Genomic DNA, 17,420 nt, shown 5'->3' with positions numbered 1-17,420 from the left:
CCAGACCGAGGACTGAGACAGCCAAGTTGTACCTTCCCAGCCCTTTAGGTGTGGGAGCTGCCCTCAGTCGTGTGCACTTCGTCTGCTCAGCCCAGATGAACAAATGCAGGGTGCAGGCCAGAGAGATGGGGTGGGCACTGAGGCACACAAGGAAGAACCCAGCCGCAGCTTTCCTACCTCTGTCATAGAACCATGGAATTGTTGTGGTTGGAAAAGGCCTCTCAGATGATGGAGTCCAAGCCCTCACCTCACACTGCCAGGCCCATCGCTGAACCACATCCCTCAGCACTTCATCTACGCGACTTGTGAATATCTCCAGGGGTGGGGACTGCACCAGCTCCCTGGGCAGCCCGTCCCAGTGCTTCACAACCCTCTGAGTGACAAACTTCTTCCTGATGTCCAATCTGAACCTGCCCTGGCGCAGCTTAAACCCATTTCCTCGTGTTCTGTTACTCAGTACAGGAGAGAAGAGCTCGACCCCCACCTCACTACAACCCCCTTCAGGCAGCTGTAGAGAGTGATCCTGTCTCCTCTCAGCCTCCTCTGGGCTCAACATCCCCATCTCCCTGAGCCTCTCCTCATCAGACCTGTTCTCATGACCCTTCCCCAGCTTTGCTGTGACTCTGACACCCAGCTGAACCCACGGTGCAGTTGCTGGCAGCAACAGGTTCCCCAGGTGCTGGTGGGCTGCTGGGGATGGACACAGCGTCTGCCAAAGCTCGTGCAGATGTTGAGGCTGCGAATAGTGCAGCAGGAGATGAGAGAAGTGACTGTGCAGAGGGATTTCTGAGCTTCCCCAGCCAGCCCTTGGCACAACCAGCTCTGAGCCAGAGGCGTCCCTGTGGGGGCAGAGAGGTGCAGAGAGGTGCAGCCGTCGGCTGCTCTCAGGAGTCAGAGGCAGCCTGAGCTGGAACCTTCCCTGACTTATTCACGATGGTGTCTTCCCCAACAGCCCCCTTTCTTAAGCCATTTTTACAATCTCTTTCTCTTCCAGGTGGGGCTGGAGTGACTCTGGTCACAGAGACCTTCATCTGGATTGCTGTGTAATGCTCTCACTTTGCTTTTAAAGGTGTGGGGTGAGGAGAATGCAGAGCACATGCTCAGTGAGGGCTGGTGGCACCTTGGAGCTGGGTGGGCTTTGGGATGGAGCTGTGTTTCGGTGCTATAACGAGAGTCTAATGAGCAAAGTTCACCCAAAACCCAGCGTTTTTTCAGACAATGACAGACTGTTGGCCCAGGTGTCAAATGAATTGCAGATGTTGCAGAAGCCTCAGAGCACAGAAGCGTCATTCAGCCAGAAATCTGCAGGAACACATTTGTAAGTGTTTGGTGTCTGAAATATTGGCGTTAGGAACTTGTTCCCTTGTGGCAGCACAAGCTTCAGGACATTGCTGATCTTGGAGAGTCACAAGAAGCCATCACTGCAGCACATCTCACTCCTGTTGTTATCTGGCAAGAACAGAACTTATCTTGGGCAAATCAGAGTGAGGGAAATGAATCAGAAACTGCTCAAGTCTGTCCTGTGGTTTGGCCAAACAAAGGTGAAAAACACTGTGAGGAAGACTCAGATCTTCATCCTCAATGGCCCCTGAGGCCATGCTAAAGAGATTTGAGGGAGCTGTGGCCTGGGCAGACTGAGGCAGGACAATGGGGGGAACTCATGCAGAAGTGCAATGAACATGCAGATCTAGTCTGGGACATGTGGAAAGTTTTGCTCTAAGCAGGGCACACACTTGGTGGAGCCATCCCCTGTGTGCCCAGCGCTGCCAGAAAGAATCCCTACTTGACAGTCACATTGGCTATTTAGTCCTGATTGGTACTTTCCTGGCATCACAGACATACAGCTTGTGAGTTCCACAGTACCCTGCAGCTCCCTTCTTCTGCAAGAGCTCACAGGGCTGCCCACGCAGTCTCTGCTCTGTCCCAGCCTCCGTGCTGGTGTCCCAGGGAGCCACTGTGGAGCGGATTTCTTGCTCCCCAGCTGCCTCCTCCCTGCAGCCCTGCTCAGTGTCAGACTTTTGCTGACAGTGTGAACAGTGCTGTGCCTTTAGTAGAAGTTGAAGTTCTAAATTATTGCCAGGAATGATTCCAGAGGCCATCCCAGGGGAGGGGGAGCGCTGTGGCCATCACCAAGGGAGAGGGAGAACGCTGTGCGCTGCTGATGTCACACAGAGGCTGTTCCAGACCCCACCCGGCGTTTGTGACCTCACCTGGCCAGAGGCTATAAAGCCTCCCAGCGGGTCAGCCAGAGCCAGTTGGGCTGAGCTGCCCTCGGGAGGACTCAGCTCCTCCTTTGGCTACTCGCCTTCCTGATTGCTTACAGCCATTTCTCATTTGCTACCCACTTCTCAACTTCCATCCTCTTCCAAAGGTAAGGATGCCCTAAACTCTCAGGACAGGGAAGAGGATGTAGACAGGGATGACAGGAGAGGCTGCTCTGCACCTCCCAGTCCATTTCGATGCTGAGCTCTTCCACCTGCAGAGCCTGGCCAAGGCTATGGGTAGTGTTGCTGTCTGGTGATTCTTCGGTTGACCTCAAGATGAGGCTTTGGAAGCTAAAAGCAATGCTTTGGGCCCAAACATGAGGGTTTAGAGCACAGAGCTGGTAGAGCAGAGCTGTGAATGGAAGGAGCAGCCGGAAATCTGCTCCTAGCAATAGCTCAAGCTATTCCTGTTCCCTTGCCTGGGACTACAGCTTGGCTGCAGCTTGTGGTTTTGGTGTGGTGCTTTAGCCCTGGCTGGGTGCCAGGTGCCCACCAAGTCGCTCTATCCCTCCCCCTCCTCAGCTGGACAGGGGAGAGAGAAATAAAACAAGAGGTTTGTGAGGCAAGGTAAGGACAGGGAGACCCCTCAGCAATTAATGTCTGGGGCAAAACAGACTCAGCGTGGTGAGAAAAGTTTTGATTTATGAATGAACCATTCAAAGTGATCAGGGAGAGGAGATCTCCTCCTCTGGAGGTCTTCAAAAGCCACCTGGACATGTTCATAGAATCATAGAATCACAGAATGGTGGGGGCTGGAAGGGACCTTTAGAGACTATGGAGTGCAACCCCACTGCTTTGACAGCCAGTGTGTGTCTGTGGGAAATGTTCCACCACCAGTGTGTGAGTGTGTGTGTAAAGGTTTGATCCTTGAGCCTTTAATGATTCCAGAGGCCATCCCAGGGGAGGGGCAGCGTTGTGGTGGTCACCAAGGGAGACAGAGAATGTTGGGTTGTGCCGATGTCACACAGGGGCTCTTCCAGACCCCACCCGGCGTTTGTGACCTCACCTGGCCAGGGACTATAAAGCCTCCCAGCGGGACAGCCAGAGCCAGTTGGGCTGAGCTGCCCTCGAGAGGAGTCAGCTCCTTCTTTGGCTACTTGCCTTCCTGATTGCTTACAGCCATTTCTCGTTTGCTTCCCACTTCTCAACTTCCATCCTCTTCCAAAGGTAAGGATGACCCAAACTCTCAGGACAGGGAAAAGGATGTAGACAGGGATGACAGGAGAGGCTGCTCTGCACCTCCCAGTCCATTTCGATGCTGAGCCCTTCTACCTGCAGAGCCTGGCCAAGGCTATGGGTAGTGTTGCTGTCTGGTGATTCTTCTGTGGGCCTCAAGATGACGCTTTGGAAGCTAAAAGCAATGCTTTGGGCCAAAACATGAGGGTGTAGAGCACAGAGCAATAGCTCAAGCTCTTGCTGTTCCCTTCCCTGGGACGACTTGACCATGCTGTCTGTTTCTCCTGCTAGATGCTGCTGTGGCTCTTTGCAATGGCTCTTTGCTTGGCCAGCGTGATCCCCTACGCCGTGCCTGGAGCGCTGGCACTGCTGGGCTGCTGGTGGCTCTACTCCCACAGCAAAGAGCAGCCCAGAGATGGTGCTGAAGCGGCAGCAGCTGCTGAGGAAGCGCAGCAGAGAGGAGGGACAGAGGAGGAATCATCGCCCCAAAGGGAAGCCTGTGTCCCTCAGGAGCTGCCTGTATCATCAGCCGAGGAATGCCCAGGGACCAACCTTCAGGATGTGTCAGCAGCAACAGCTGAGCCCAGCACTGCTGAGGGTGACACGGCAGGAGCAGAGACAGGAGGATGTGCAGAGGAGAGCGGCGTCCCTGCTGCTGTTTCTGTCCCCGTGCAGAGCACAGTGTCCCGGCAGCGCTGCAGCCAGCCCCGCACAGGGCTCAGGCTCAGGCGCCGACGCAGAGCAGCGCCAGCAGCGCCGGCAGCGCCAGCAGCGCGTGTGGGAGCCGGGCAGGAGCCGAGCAGTGCCCAGAGCACTCCCGGGGAAGCGGCCACAGGCGCTGAGGAAGCGCAGGAGGAACGAGGGCTAGAGGAGGAATCCCGGCCCGAAGCAGCAGCCGCCGTCCCTGCTGGCTGTTGTGCCCTCCCGCTTCCTGAGAGCACAGTGTCCCAGGCAGGGCTGAGGCTGAGCTGCCAACCCAGCCCCGCGGCCGGCAGCAGCGCCGGCAGCGCCAGCAGCGTGTGCGGGACCCCGCCGGAGCCGAGCCGTGCCCAGAGCGCTGCTGCGCTGCCGCCATCCCCGCAGGCAGAGCCCCGGGCTGCGAGCGGGGCCGTTGCCGGCTGTGGCACACGCAGCCCCTTCCCCGCCACTCAGCACACGGCTGCCAGGAGGTTTGCTGGCGGCTGGATGCCGGCGGGCAGCGAAGTGGAGCACGCGCCAGGTAAGGGCTGCTCGGCCCCGTTGGGCTCTTTGGCTCTTGGCTTCCAGATCCTAGATGGTGTGTGCTGGGGAAGGGCTCACTGGGTGTGAAGGGCTGCTGCTCGACTCGGGCCTCCTATGGTGGCATTCCCAGAGCTGGGCTGGGTGGTCCCCAGGCATCAAGGGAAGCTTTCAGTGGACTCTGTGTGATGGGACTTGACCCTTTCTGACATCCTGGGGATCCTGAGGCAGGAGCATCCCAACAGAATGCGGAGCAAGTGCTCAGTGGCATCTCTCTGCCAAAGGATCTCTTCTCCTGGGCTGGTGTGTGGGAGCTGCGTTGTGTGGGCTGTCTGAATGCTGACATGGTGCCTTTCTGGCAGGTTTCAGTGCGACTCACATGGACTTGGAGGACACAGACAGTCTCCAGGGGCAGACAGTGAGTCGCCAGAACCGGCGCCGAAAGAAAAAGTCCAATGTCCTTGTGTGGGAAATAGAGGTGCCCAAGGTAAGCAGCCACTGTCCTGCTCGTGCCTCCTGCCCTGCCCTACACAGCCATCTCCTGCTTCTTCCATCTCAGGCCAACCCAGGGAGATTCAGAACCAGCCAACGAGGGTTTCAGCGTTTAGTTGTCAGGGCTACACCCTGGGATGGTTGCTGGAGTCCTTTTTCTCCATCACTTTCCACCCTGATCTGTCAGGGTGATGCTCTGAAAGCCTTCAGCAGGCTTTGAGTTCACAGTCCCTGAGAGCAGGGGATAAATTGTGGTGCTTTCCACTGTGCAGGAGGGTCATGTTCCAGCTGCCTGTCCAAACCCACCCTGCAAATGAGCTGCAGGAACCAGGAAGATGGGCAAAAGAAGCCCCAGGGCACAGTGGTGTTTGATCTACATTTCTCTCCTTGACTCTTGCTTTCTCTTTGCTATCAAGGATACAGTCAGACACATGATTGGCAAACAGGGACAGTTTATTAACAGCTTGAGGAGAGAGTCTGGGGCCACAATTTCTCTCTCAGCGCTCCCTGACGTTGATGACTATGAAGTCTGTCAAATCAAAGGTAAGAGGAATACCTCTGTGTTCAGAGTCCAAGATGTAGCTTGGGGGCCTTGAATTAGAAATGGATTCAGTGGCTTGGCAAGGCCACAGCTTTTACCCAAGTGTTCTGCTCAGGGCTGTTCCAGGAGACGGATGTGGCAAGTGGCCTGGGCCTGGGCACGTGCAGCCTCTCTTGTAGGGCTGGGAATGCATTTGAGCAGCTTTGGCTGCTGCAGCTGAACCAGCCCCTTTTGCAAGATCCCTTTTGGCTTGAAGCAGCAGATAGGGGATGCTTGTCAGCATCTTGACTGGGAAGGATGTTGGAGCAATTGGGGCTGAGAAGTATCTGCCAGCCAATTGGGTCCCTGCTGCAGGCCAAAGCCATTCCAAGTGGGGCCTGGGGCTCTGAGCTGCTCACGGTGGTTGGATATCAGTGTCTGTGGCCAATCTGTGGGATTTTTGCCTTCCAGGCCTCTCCCATCAAGTGGACAGAGCGCTGAGCCTGATTGGCGGGAGGTTCCAGCACCTGTGTCTGGACAACAAACACTGTGCTCGTTTCTGCTGGCAAAAGGTTATGTTCTAGAAGGATGTGGGAAGGGGTGCAGCATGGGCAGCTGCCCCAGGCTGGCCAGCAGGTGTTGGATCCCATCCTGACATGGTGCCCAGCACATGTGTGCAGTTGTGTCGGGTCCCGGCTGATGAGCAACGGCGTCACTCACCATCCCCTTTGTACATCCCCTCGTGCATTGTTAGAACTGTTTCTCCTTCCCTTGTTCCTTGTTGTTGTTCTATTAAACTGTTCTGATTGCAACCTCTGGGAGCTTTTGATGTTTCCCCTTGTGTCTGGTTCCAGCAGTGAGCCAGCAGCCTCCTGGCTCTTTGTCCCTGGCTGAGCAAAACCAGGACATCTACCCTGTCCCTCCCCCTGCTCCAGTGACACGTCCTTCTGTCCTTAGGGCTGCAAAGTCCCAGCTGCCTCCATCACTCTCTGCAGAGAAAAGCAAGAGCAGAAAGTCTTGCCAAGCCCAGCTGTAGTTTCCCTTGGCTGTATCCTACAACTCTGTCCATGTGCTACAAAATAAAGCCCAACACTGGACAAGTCAAACACTGGAAACAAGGGAAACTTGACAGAAGCTTTTGGCTCCCAACTGTCCTGTGTAGGGAGCCCTGGTTTGGGGCTGTCCTGGTTGGGGCTGGGCTAGGGTTAACTTGCATAAGACACTTGGAAGAGGAACACCCTGTGCAGCTGACCCAGGCCAGCCAACGGCTTTTCCAGCCCATCCTGACGTCATGCCCAGGAGAGAGGTGAGGAGCTGCTGGAGGGGCACGTTGAGTTCTATCCTTGTGTGAGCTGACACGGGCAGCACGCAGCAACAGCCACAGAGCCACGGATCAACTGCCAAGAGTCAAGTTACTCTCGGGAGCTTTCAGCAGCTCAGACAAATGATCACCTTCCGGATCGTGCTCTGCTGCTGACGGCCCTGTCTCCTGGGATCTTTCCAGTGTACTGGAGTGTTTCAGAGTCAGTGGCCCTTGCAGTGCATTATTGCCACTTGTTTTGGCAGCTTGATCCTCTGGAGCAGCCCCAGCATCAGGGACCCATTCTGCACAGGTGAGACACTGGGGTAAATGTTATCTTATTTAAACCTTTTATGCTACTTCTGACGTCTCCAATTGAGTGTGCTCCTCCTCATTTTGGAAGTCTCTCTCATATCTGGGGCTGTGTCACAAAGACAGAAGCCAGCTGAGCAGCTGCTTCTGGTTTTTCAGGGTCCAGGTGAGTGTGTTTGCTGGCAGTGGCTTTGAGCCGCTCCATGAAGGCAGACAGGAATCCATTTGCTGCTTCTTTCACTTCATAGACTTGGAATCAAACGTTTGCTTTTGGCACAGTGTGTTTTCTGCCAACTAGTGCCCATCTCTGATATCTTCTTGAAAGCCTTTGGGGTCCTGGCTGGTTGGGATCCCACCCTGGCTTTGCAGCAGGAACATTTTGATGGATGGATTCCTGCCGGTCCCCATCAGCGTGTGTTCCTTCCACCTGGCTGGAGCAGGATGGAACACCATGTTGTTCAGCACCATCTGGCAATGGCTCTAGAAGGGGATACAACCTTGGCACACACACTGGTTGTGGAACATTTCCCACAGGCACACACTGGCTGTCAAACAGTGCAGAGAGCAGAGGGGAGGGTGCTGCAGAGAGCGGCTCTGCAGGCGCCTTCAGTCACATCTCTCACAGTTGCTGCAGCTCCAATTCTCTCTTGAGGACTCTGTGTTCATTCTTGACCATCTCTTTATGGTGGTTACAGGATCAATTATTCCATTACATTTCTTGAGGGTTTCCTGTGAGGTTTCATCCCTCCTTTGAGTGCTGGACAGCCTTCTGACACATCAAACTAGCACTAGGTCACAGCTAATCAGCTTCTCCTGGCTGGCTGTTCCACCTGGGGGCAACTGATTTGCTTTCAGTGGTTTAAAATTGCTGGCAGGAGAGATTTCTTTAAGCTTCCCCTTGGGACTGCTGCACTCCTATTGCAGCCAAATGCCAGCCGTTAAACAGGCAAAAGGCAATGTGGCAGCAATCAAACCCCGCTGTGTTGCAGCTTCTCCTCGGGTGTCAGAGGGGCTGGGGGTGGCTGGGCTGAGATTCTCAGGGATGTCCCATTCAGTGTTTCACTTGGGTTGTTTTTACAATATCCACCAAAAATCAATCCCTACACCAAGGCAATTAGCAAGATGCTGAGACAATGACCATCATCCAGTGAAGAGAAAACGAACTGTCAGAGCCAGGTGACCACAACCCAGCAGGGACTGAACCCCCACATTGAAATGAGATTCTGTCTCTTACCTGAATAACCAGACAGGGACACAGACCCCTATGAACCAAATCTGGGACAAGACCTTAACCAGGTGACCAAATGGGGATTTGAACCCCATCCCTAACAAATATTCAAAAGCAGCAACTAATGCCAAAGGCCTGGAAGCCTGTGAGCAAGCTGACAGCCCGGGAGCAGTGCACACAGCCCACTTCAATATAAGAACAATGTCTTTCCCTGTGAGGTGAGGGAGCCCTGGCCCAGGCTGCCCAGGGAGGGTGTGGAGGCTCCTTCCTTGGAGGGCTTCAAGACCCGCCCTGGAAATGTTCCTGTGTGACCTGATCTAGGTGGGAGCTGCTGCTGCAGGGGGGTTGGGCTGGATGATCTCTACAGGTCCCTTCCAACCCCACCGTTCTGTGATTCTATGTGCAGAGCACTGGGCGATGGGGCCTGGGAACAGTGGGGTAAAAATGGAGCAACTGCCGCAGCGATTCCTGACCCGGGAGGGCTCCGGGAGCCCTGCGAGCTGCTGCCACCCCTCTCTGGGGCTGGACTCGCTCCCCCCTTCCCGCGGCACCGCATCGAGCGGCGTTTACACACGAACAGCACGAAGGAAGCGCCGGGGGGGGGATTGGAGCAGGACACGAAGTTTTGGGGTGACCGAACGGCCCCCAGGAGCGCGAGCGGCAGCGCGAGCAGGGTACGAGCGTGGGCTCCGCGCGGGGCACGCTGGGAAGCCGAGGCCCCCCCACTCCGCCACACGGCGCCTCCCGCCGGGCGCCGCCGCACAACTACAACTCCCGTCAGGCACCGCGGCTCCCGCCCGCGGCTTTGGGCGGCAGCGAGGCGCTGGGGGTGATGGGAAATGGAGGCTGCGGGGCCAGAACGAGCCTCCGCACCTCGTTCTTCATCGGCGCAGCTTGTTCCTGCCGCGTTCCTTCCTACGACACACGACTCGCATCACACGTTACTTTCCCGCAAGGTTCAGTCTCCTTGAGGCAGTTTTAGGGTCTGGATCCCAGTTTTTAGGCTTAAACCCCTGGTTTTAGGGTCTAACTCCTCATTTTTGGGGCCTAATGTCTAGTTTTTAGGGTCTAAATCCTTGTTTTGAGGTCTATACGACCTGGTTTTAGGTCTAAATCCTCGTTTCTGGTGTCTAAACTCACAGTTTAAGGGTCTAGATCCTCGTTTTTATGACTAAACCCCTCGATTTAGGGTCTAAATCCTTGTTTTGGGGGTCTAAACAAGCAGTTTTAGGATCGAAATCCTTCTTTTCAGTATAAACCTCCTGTTTTAGGGTCTAGATCCTAATTTTAATGGCAAAACCCATACTTTTAGGATCTAAATTCTCTGTTTTGGTCTCATTTTTTGTCTAAACCCAGAGTTTTAGCATCTAAATCCTTGTTTTTAGGGTCTAAACCCCCTGTTTTAGGGTCTAAATCTTCATTTTTGGGGTCTTAAGTCTAGATATTAGGGTCTAAATACTCATTTTTGGGATCTAAACCTCCAGTTTTAGGGTCTAAAAGCTAATTTTTGGGTCTAACCCCAAACATTTAGGGTCTAAATCAACTTTTTTGTGTCTAAGCTCCCGGTTTACGGGTATAAATCCTCATTTTTTGGTCCTATAGTCTAGCTTTTAGGGTCTAAATCCTCATTTTAGGTCCATACCACCTGGGTTTGGGTCTAAATCCTCGATTTTGGGGTCTAAACCCTCAGTTTTAGCTCCTAATCCCCTTTTTTGGTGTCTAAACTCCCAGTTTTAGGGTCTGTATCCTTGTTTTTAGGATTAAACCCCTGGTTTTAGGACCTAAATTCTCATTTCAGGGTCTAAACCCCCAATTTTTTAGTCTAAATGCTTGTTTTGAGGTTTATACCACCTGATTTTCAGTCTAAATCCCAGAGCATCTCCTGACAGCCCAGGACATCCCCTCCTGGGGTCACAGCATCTCCTGATGGCCCAGGACATCCCCTCCTGGGGCCAGAGCATCCCCTCCTGGGGCCAGAGCATCTCCTCCTGGGGCCAGAGCATCTCCTGATGGCCCAGGACATCCCCTCCTGGGGCCAGAGCATTTCCTGATGGCCCAGGACATCTCCTCCTTGGGCCAGAGCATCCCCTCCTGGGGCCAGAGCATCTCCTGATGGCCCAGGACATCCCCTCCTGGGGCCAGAGCATCTCCTCCTGGGGCCAGAGCATTTCCTGATGGCCCAGGACATCCCCTCCTGGGGCCAGAGCATCCCCTCCTGGGGCCAGAGCATCTCCTCCTGGGGCCAGAGCATTTCCTGATGGCCCAGGACATCTCCTCCTTGGGCCAGAGCATCTCCTCCTGGGGCCAGAGCATCTCCTCCTGGGGCCAGAGCATTTCCTGATGGCCCAGGACATCCCCTCCTGGGGCCAGAGCATCTCCTCCTGGGGCCAGAGCATCTCCTGATTGCCCAGGACATCCCCTCCTGGGGCCAGAGCATCTCCTGATGGCCCAGGACATCCCCTCCTGGGGCCAGAGCATCTCCTGATGGCCCAGGACATCCCTTCCTGGGGCCAAAGCATCTCCTGGCCCTGGGTGTTGTCCCTTGCCACGACCAAACCCACCCTTGGGCTCCTCTCCTCACACTCCTGAGGCTTTTTTATGGCTGCCAAGACCCATTTACTGAGTTTTCTCTCTCCTTCCCAGGACATCAGAGGCACCTTGAGCAGGTACAAGGCTCCCTCAGCTTCTCCAGGCTGGGGGGAGGGAGGTTGGACCCTCGTGTTCCTCAACAGAACCTTCACAGAACCTCACCCAGAAGCCAAACATTTGGGCTTCCTCGGGGCAGGGTGGGCACAGAAGGTCTCCTGGTGTGTTTCTCTCCACCAAGATGAATCTTTGCCTCCTTCTGTCCTTCTCCAGGCTGGAGGAGGAACATTTCCAGCAGCCTCAGTCGCCTCTTCCAGAGCTGGAGGAGAAAATCAGTCACTTGAGGGGGAAAAACGATGCTCTGGAGGGAACCCTGAGGAGCTTCCGAGGTACCGGGGGGGGGAAGGGGCTGGTTTTGAGTCACTTGGAGAGTAAATTGCTGGGTGTTTGGGGGTTATAGGTGTGGTTTCAGTGGGGCAGAACCCACCTGCCCGTGCTGATGTGAGTCTGTGTCTCCTCTCCTCCCCCCATTTCAGACACCCTGATGTTCCAGCTGCCTGAGAAGGGTGAGTAAATCCTCACCTCCCCAGGGCTGGGGGCATGGGAAGGGCTGAGGGAAGGCTCAGCCCACCCTGGTGATGGGCCATGGGTTGGAGGGTCACCTGGGGAAGATGCCAAAGCAGGTTCCTCTTGATCTGGGGGGGGCACAGGAACGTGTCCAGGAGGGTTTGGGAACCTCCAGAGGAGCCTCCACATCTCCCCTGTCTCTCTGGAGCTGGGGAGCCCCGAATGACCCCCCCCAGGACCTGGCCAGTCCCTCCCTCTCAGCCTGGTGATGGGGCTGAGGATGCTGCAGCAGGCAGAGCCCTGGGGAAGGGGGTTGCTTTCCCTCTTTCACTCTTCTCCTCCCCCTTTTGCAGTGAGGGTGACGTTGGATCCCATCACGTCCCACCCTCAGCTCGTGGTGTCAGCAGATGGGAGCAGCGTGAGGTGGGAAGAAGCTGAGCAGGACCCACCTGAGTGGTTTGGGGTCGACCCCCATGTCCTGGCCCATGAAGGAATCACCTCAGGGAGATGCTGCTGGGATGTGGAGGTGACCCCCAAATGCTCCTGGGCTCTGGGGGTGGCGAAGGAGTCCCTGAGGAGGGGGGAAGAGGCCACCACCAGCCCTGAGCTGGAGCTTTGGTCCATGGGGCTCTGTGAGGGTCAGTTTTGGGCTCTCACTTCCCTGGAGCGTGTCCCCCTGCCCGACACCCGGGTGCCCAGGAGGGTTTGTGTCTCCCTGGACTATGACAAGGGTCAGGTGGCTTTTTTTGATGCTGATGAGAGGGTTTTGATCTTCACTTTCCCAGCAGCTTCCTTCAAAGGGGAAACTCTCCATCCCTGGTTCCTGGTCTGGGGTGAGGGGTCCCACATCACCTTGTGTCCCTGAACCTTCTCCTTCCTGACCCCAGCAGGAGCTTCATCCTCCTCCCATCCCCCATCCCAGCACTTCAGAGGACTTGCTGCCCTCCTAAATTCCTCACTGGCCCTTCTGGCTTCTCTTTTCCCCACCCTCAGAGAAGCCCAAAGGGTGTGACATCAAATCTGGGGAGGCAGCAGGGGCTGGGAAATGAAGCCACATCTGCCCCAACCCACCTCCTCCTCCTCCTCCTCCTCCTCCTCCTCTTCCTCCTGCCTTGGTGGTGTTTAGATGAAGTAAAAGAGGTTTCCACGTGCCACAGTGTCGTTCTCTGCCTGGTTCTTTGATGGGGCAGGGAGGGGGAAACAGGGTTTTGTGGTGGCACAAAGCCTGAGGTTGCACCCAGAAAGGTCCCACGAGCCCCAGGGACCTCCCTGGAAGAAAAATGAGGAGAAATGGGAGAAAATCACAGGTTTTACTGTTAATGATGGAGAGGGAAGGGGCTGCAAGGCTGGCAGTGGGAGGAGGAGGAGTGAGGAAAAGGGTCGAGGCAGCTTTGCCACGGGTGGACTTCCCATCATCCAGCCTCAGGATGAACATCCAAAGCCTTCAGGAGCTCTGTCTGGGCCAGAGCTGCCTCGTTTTGAGGTGAAACCGTCTGCTCTTGGGCAACTGCACCCACAGGGAAGGGGAAAGGAGGTAAAGTCATGGGGAGTGATGGGTTCTGGTGGGGAAAGGGGGAGGTGAGAGGCACAAAAGCCCAAGAGAGGACGTGGGGGGGCTGAGAGGGGGTGTGAAAGGGTGTGAAAATGGGGTGGGAAACGCTGCTTTTGGTGCTTTTGGTCAGGGTCTGAGCCTGAGGTGGGATTTGGCCCCCACCACCCAGAGCCAGGGCTGGACCCTCACCCCAGTGAAGGCAGAAGAGGAACATGAGCTCCCCCTCCTCTGCATCACAAAAGGCCACAGACCCCCCAGCATAGTCCAGGTGGACACTGACCCTGCCTGGAACCCACCTCAGGGGCACCATGAGCCATGTAGGAACCTCTGCAGATAAGGCAGGAGAATCTGCTTTTAACCCACCCCAAAATGCCCCAAATTGCCCCAAAAAGGTGCAGAACAGGGGCCATGAGCTCATGTAGGAACCTCTGCAGATAAAGCAGGAGAATCTGCTTTTACCCACCTCAAAATGCCCCAAATTGCCCCAAAATAGGGGCCACGAGCCATGTAGGAACCTCTGCAGATGAGGCAGCATAAACCCGCTTTGAACCCTCCCCAAAACACCCTAAAATCACCCCAAAAAGGTGCAGAACAGGGGTCATGAGCTCATGTAGGAACCTCTGCAGATGAGGCAGCAGAAACCTGCTTTGAACCCTCCCCAAAATACCCCAAATTGCCCCAAAATAGGGGCCACGAGCCATGTAGGAACCTCTGCAGATGAGGTAGCAGAAACCTGCTTTGAACCCTCCCCAAAACACCCTAAAATCACCCCAAAAAGGTGCAGAACAGGGGTCATGAGCTCATGTAGGAACCTCTGCAGATGAGGCAGCATAAACCTGCTTTGAACCCTACCCAAAATACCCCAAATTGCCCCAAAAAGATGCAGAACAGGGGCCATGAGCTCATGTAGGAACCTCTGTAGATGAGGCAGCAGAAACCTGCTTTGAACCCTCCCCAAAACACCCCAAAATCACCCCAAAAAGGCACAGAACAGGGGCCATGAGCTCATGTAGGAACCTCTGCAGATGAGGCATCATAAACCTGCTTTGAACCTTCCCCAGAATATCCCAAATTACCCCAAAATAGTGGCCATGAGCTCATGTAGGATCCTCTGCAGATAAAGCAGGAGAATCTGCTTTTAACCCACCCCAAAATGCCCCAAAATAGGGGCCACGAGCCATGTAGGAACCTCTGCAGATGAGGGAGCAGAAACCTGCTTTGAACTCTCCCCAAAACACCCTAAAATCACCCCAAAAAGGTGCAGAACAGGGGCCATGAGCTCATGTAGGAACCTCTGCAGATGAGGCAGCATAAACCTGCTTTGAACCCTTCCCTGCACAGCCCCACACAGCCCAACACAGCCACATCACTTCACAGGCATCACACAGTCACAGGATCATTCCAGTGGAAGAGCCCTTTCAGCTCTTGGGGTGCAGCCTCTGTCCCAGCCCCATCACCCACCAGCCCATTTCCCTCCATGCAACACCCACCCGGCTCTGAAACCCCTCCAGGGACGGTGACTCCAGCAGCTCCATGGGCAGCTGTTCCAATGCCTGACAGCCCTGTCAGCAAAGAAATTCCTTCTCACATCCAGCCTGAACCTCCCCTGGTGCAACCTGAGGCTGTTTCCTCTTGTTCTGTCTATTGTTACCAGGCAGAACACTGACTCCCACCTCGCTACAGCTTCAAGTAGTTGTAGAGAGCGAGAAGGTCTCCCCTGACCCTTCTTTTCTCCAGGCTAAACAGCCCCAGACCCCTCAGCCATTCCTCATCTGAGATGTGCTCCAAATCCTTTCCTGGCTTGGTAGCTGCCTCTGGATCCTCTCCAGCACCTCAGTGTCCTTCTGGCCCTGAACTGAGCACAGTATTGGAGGTGCAGCCTCACCAAAGCCGAGTCCAGGGCACTGATCAGCTCCCTGCTCCTGCTGACAGCACTGTTCCTGATCCAGGCCAGAATGCCCTTGGCCTTCTTGCCCATCCTGGATGACTGAACACATCCAGCTGGGAAGCTGAAGCTCATTAGTGATGTTGTGTGTTTTTCACAGCTAAGGGAGCATCAGAAAGAGATGCCCTTTGACTGTGGGTCTGTTCATTTGTCAAGTTCTCTTCTCAGAGAGACCTGGAGCATGTCTTAACCCAGCCTGCTTTCATGAGAGTTGGCTTACCTGATGCACTGAGGGCAAGAGAGTTGGGAAACATCCAAGGAGGAGAAATTGTCCTCAAAAGACTCGTGACCATGAAAGGGAAAAAGGAGTGGGGAGTTAATTCCCCAAGTGCCCATCAAGGACTCCTGTAAGCCCCCCGCTGCATGCACAGGGATGCTGTCATGGTTTGACATGATGCCATTTCTGGTAGGGGGGAAGGGGCTCCTATAAGTAGTTGCCTGGAACTCTCCCCAGCTCTGAGCCAGACCCACTGCTGGGGCTGAGCCAATGAGACGCCTCCACCATCACTCTTTAAGAAGCCAGAAGAGGAGGCTTCTTCCTCTTCCTTCTTGTTCTGTCCCTTCTTTTCTGGCTGCTGGTGGAGCAAGTAGTGGGAAGAGTGAGAGGAACAACCATGTGGACTCCAAGGTGAGTGAGGAAAGAGGAGGTGTGCTGGAGCAGAGACTGCCCTGCATTGTATGCAGAGCTCTGGTGAAGCTGAGATGTGTTGGCATTTTGTTAAAGACGCCACATCAGCGGCAGAGACTCATTTTGCTAAAGATCCCGTGCCAAGGGCCGTGACTCCCTTTGTTACAGAGCCCACGCCAGGGGCAGTGATTGTGGCCAGAGCAGACCCTGTCCCAAGGGAGGGACCCAATATTCCCAGGAGCTGTAACTGTGGGGAGGAACCCAGGACAAAGCAGCTCATTAAACCTGTGCCCAGAAGAGGCCGTGTCCCGAGGGAGGGACCCTGTGTCTGCAGAAACCACAACCGTGGTGAAGAATCCACGCCAGAGATATTCCCTGAGGACCATGTCCCGTGTGAGGGACCCTGTATGGGCAGAAGATGAAAGAGGACTCTGTTTTCCCTTTGTACTTGGGCTCATGGGGAATGGAATGTGGACAAATCAAGGGGAGATGAACTGAAGGGTTCGAAGGAACGTGAAGCAGAAGGCTGTGCTGCCATTCACCAGCATCTCAACCACTTGGAGAGTTGGGCAGAGAGGAGCCTCAGGACGGTCACCAAGGGCAGAGTCCTGCAGCTGGGGAGGAACAAGCCCATCACAGGTCAGGCTGGGGGTGACCTGCTGGAGAGCAGCTCCAGGAGACAGACCTGGCAGTGCTGGGTGATAATAAACTGACCATGGGGGATAGAGTGGTGTGGTGGGCACCTGGCATCCAGCCAAGGTCCAACTACCACCCAGGTCAAGGGAGGTTCTGCTCCCCCTGTGCCTTGCCATAGCTGGAGAGGCCTCATCTGGAGTCCTGTGTCCAGTTCTGGGCTCCCCAGCTCCAGAGGGACAGGGAACTGCTGCAGAGAGGCCAGTGCAGGGACACCAAGATGATCAGGGCACTGGAGCATCTTCCTGCTGAGGAAGGGCTGCAGGACCTGGAGCTGTTTAGTCTGCAGGAGCCTGAGGGGGGATCTTATTGACATTTATAAGTATATAAATAGTGGGTGTCAGGAGGTTGTGGCAGCATTTTTTTGTGTTGTACCCAGTGCCAGGACAAGGGGTGATGGAAAGAAGTTGGGACCAAAAAATTCCATTAAAAATAAGGAGAAACCGTTCCAGTGTGAGATGAGGCAGCCCTGGCCCAGGCTGCCCAGGCAGGGTGTGGAGGCTCCTTCCTTGGAGAAGACCCACCTGGACATGTTCCTGTAGCCCCTGATCCAGGGGAAGCTGCTTCTGCAGGTAGATTGCACTGGATTGGCTCTACAGGTCCCTCCCAACCCCTGCCATGCTGTGATTCTCCTCTGGGGCTGGGCTGGGCTGGGAAGGGTGTGAGGGGGAAACGGGGCCCCACGGGCGGTGGCAGCGTGTCACAGAGCCCTCGCTGGCAGCGTGTCACAGAGCCCTTGGTGGCAGCGTGTCACAAAGCCCTCGGTGGCAGCGTGTCACAGAGCCCTCGCTGGCAGCGTGTCACAGAGCCCTCGGCTCTCTGACATGATGTAGCGCTGGCGCTGCCCTGCCCACCCCACAGTGCCTGGAGCAGGCAACAAGACAGGACAGGGCAGAGTGTAGCTGCCAGGAGCCCCTGTGCAGACCCCTCGTTCCCCAC

The 17,420-nt window shown here is 55.3% G+C and overlaps 1 protein-coding gene across 1 annotated transcript in view; it reads left to right on the top strand.

Annotated features, from left to right (window-relative positions):
- The window catches only part of LOC133628075 (scavenger receptor cysteine-rich type 1 protein M130-like), a 376,192-nt gene that overhangs the window by 322,347 nt on the left and 36,425 nt on the right, over positions 1-17,420 (top strand). The gene's annotated exons all lie outside the window — the stretch shown is intronic.

This window comes from Colius striatus, chromosome 28 (genome assembly GCF_028858725.1).
Source record: "Colius striatus isolate bColStr4 chromosome 28, bColStr4.1.hap1, whole genome shotgun sequence".
NCBI classification, from domain to species: Eukaryota; Metazoa; Chordata; class Aves; order Coliiformes; family Coliidae; genus Colius; species Colius striatus.
This window is presented reverse-complemented; position numbering and strand designations above follow the sequence as displayed.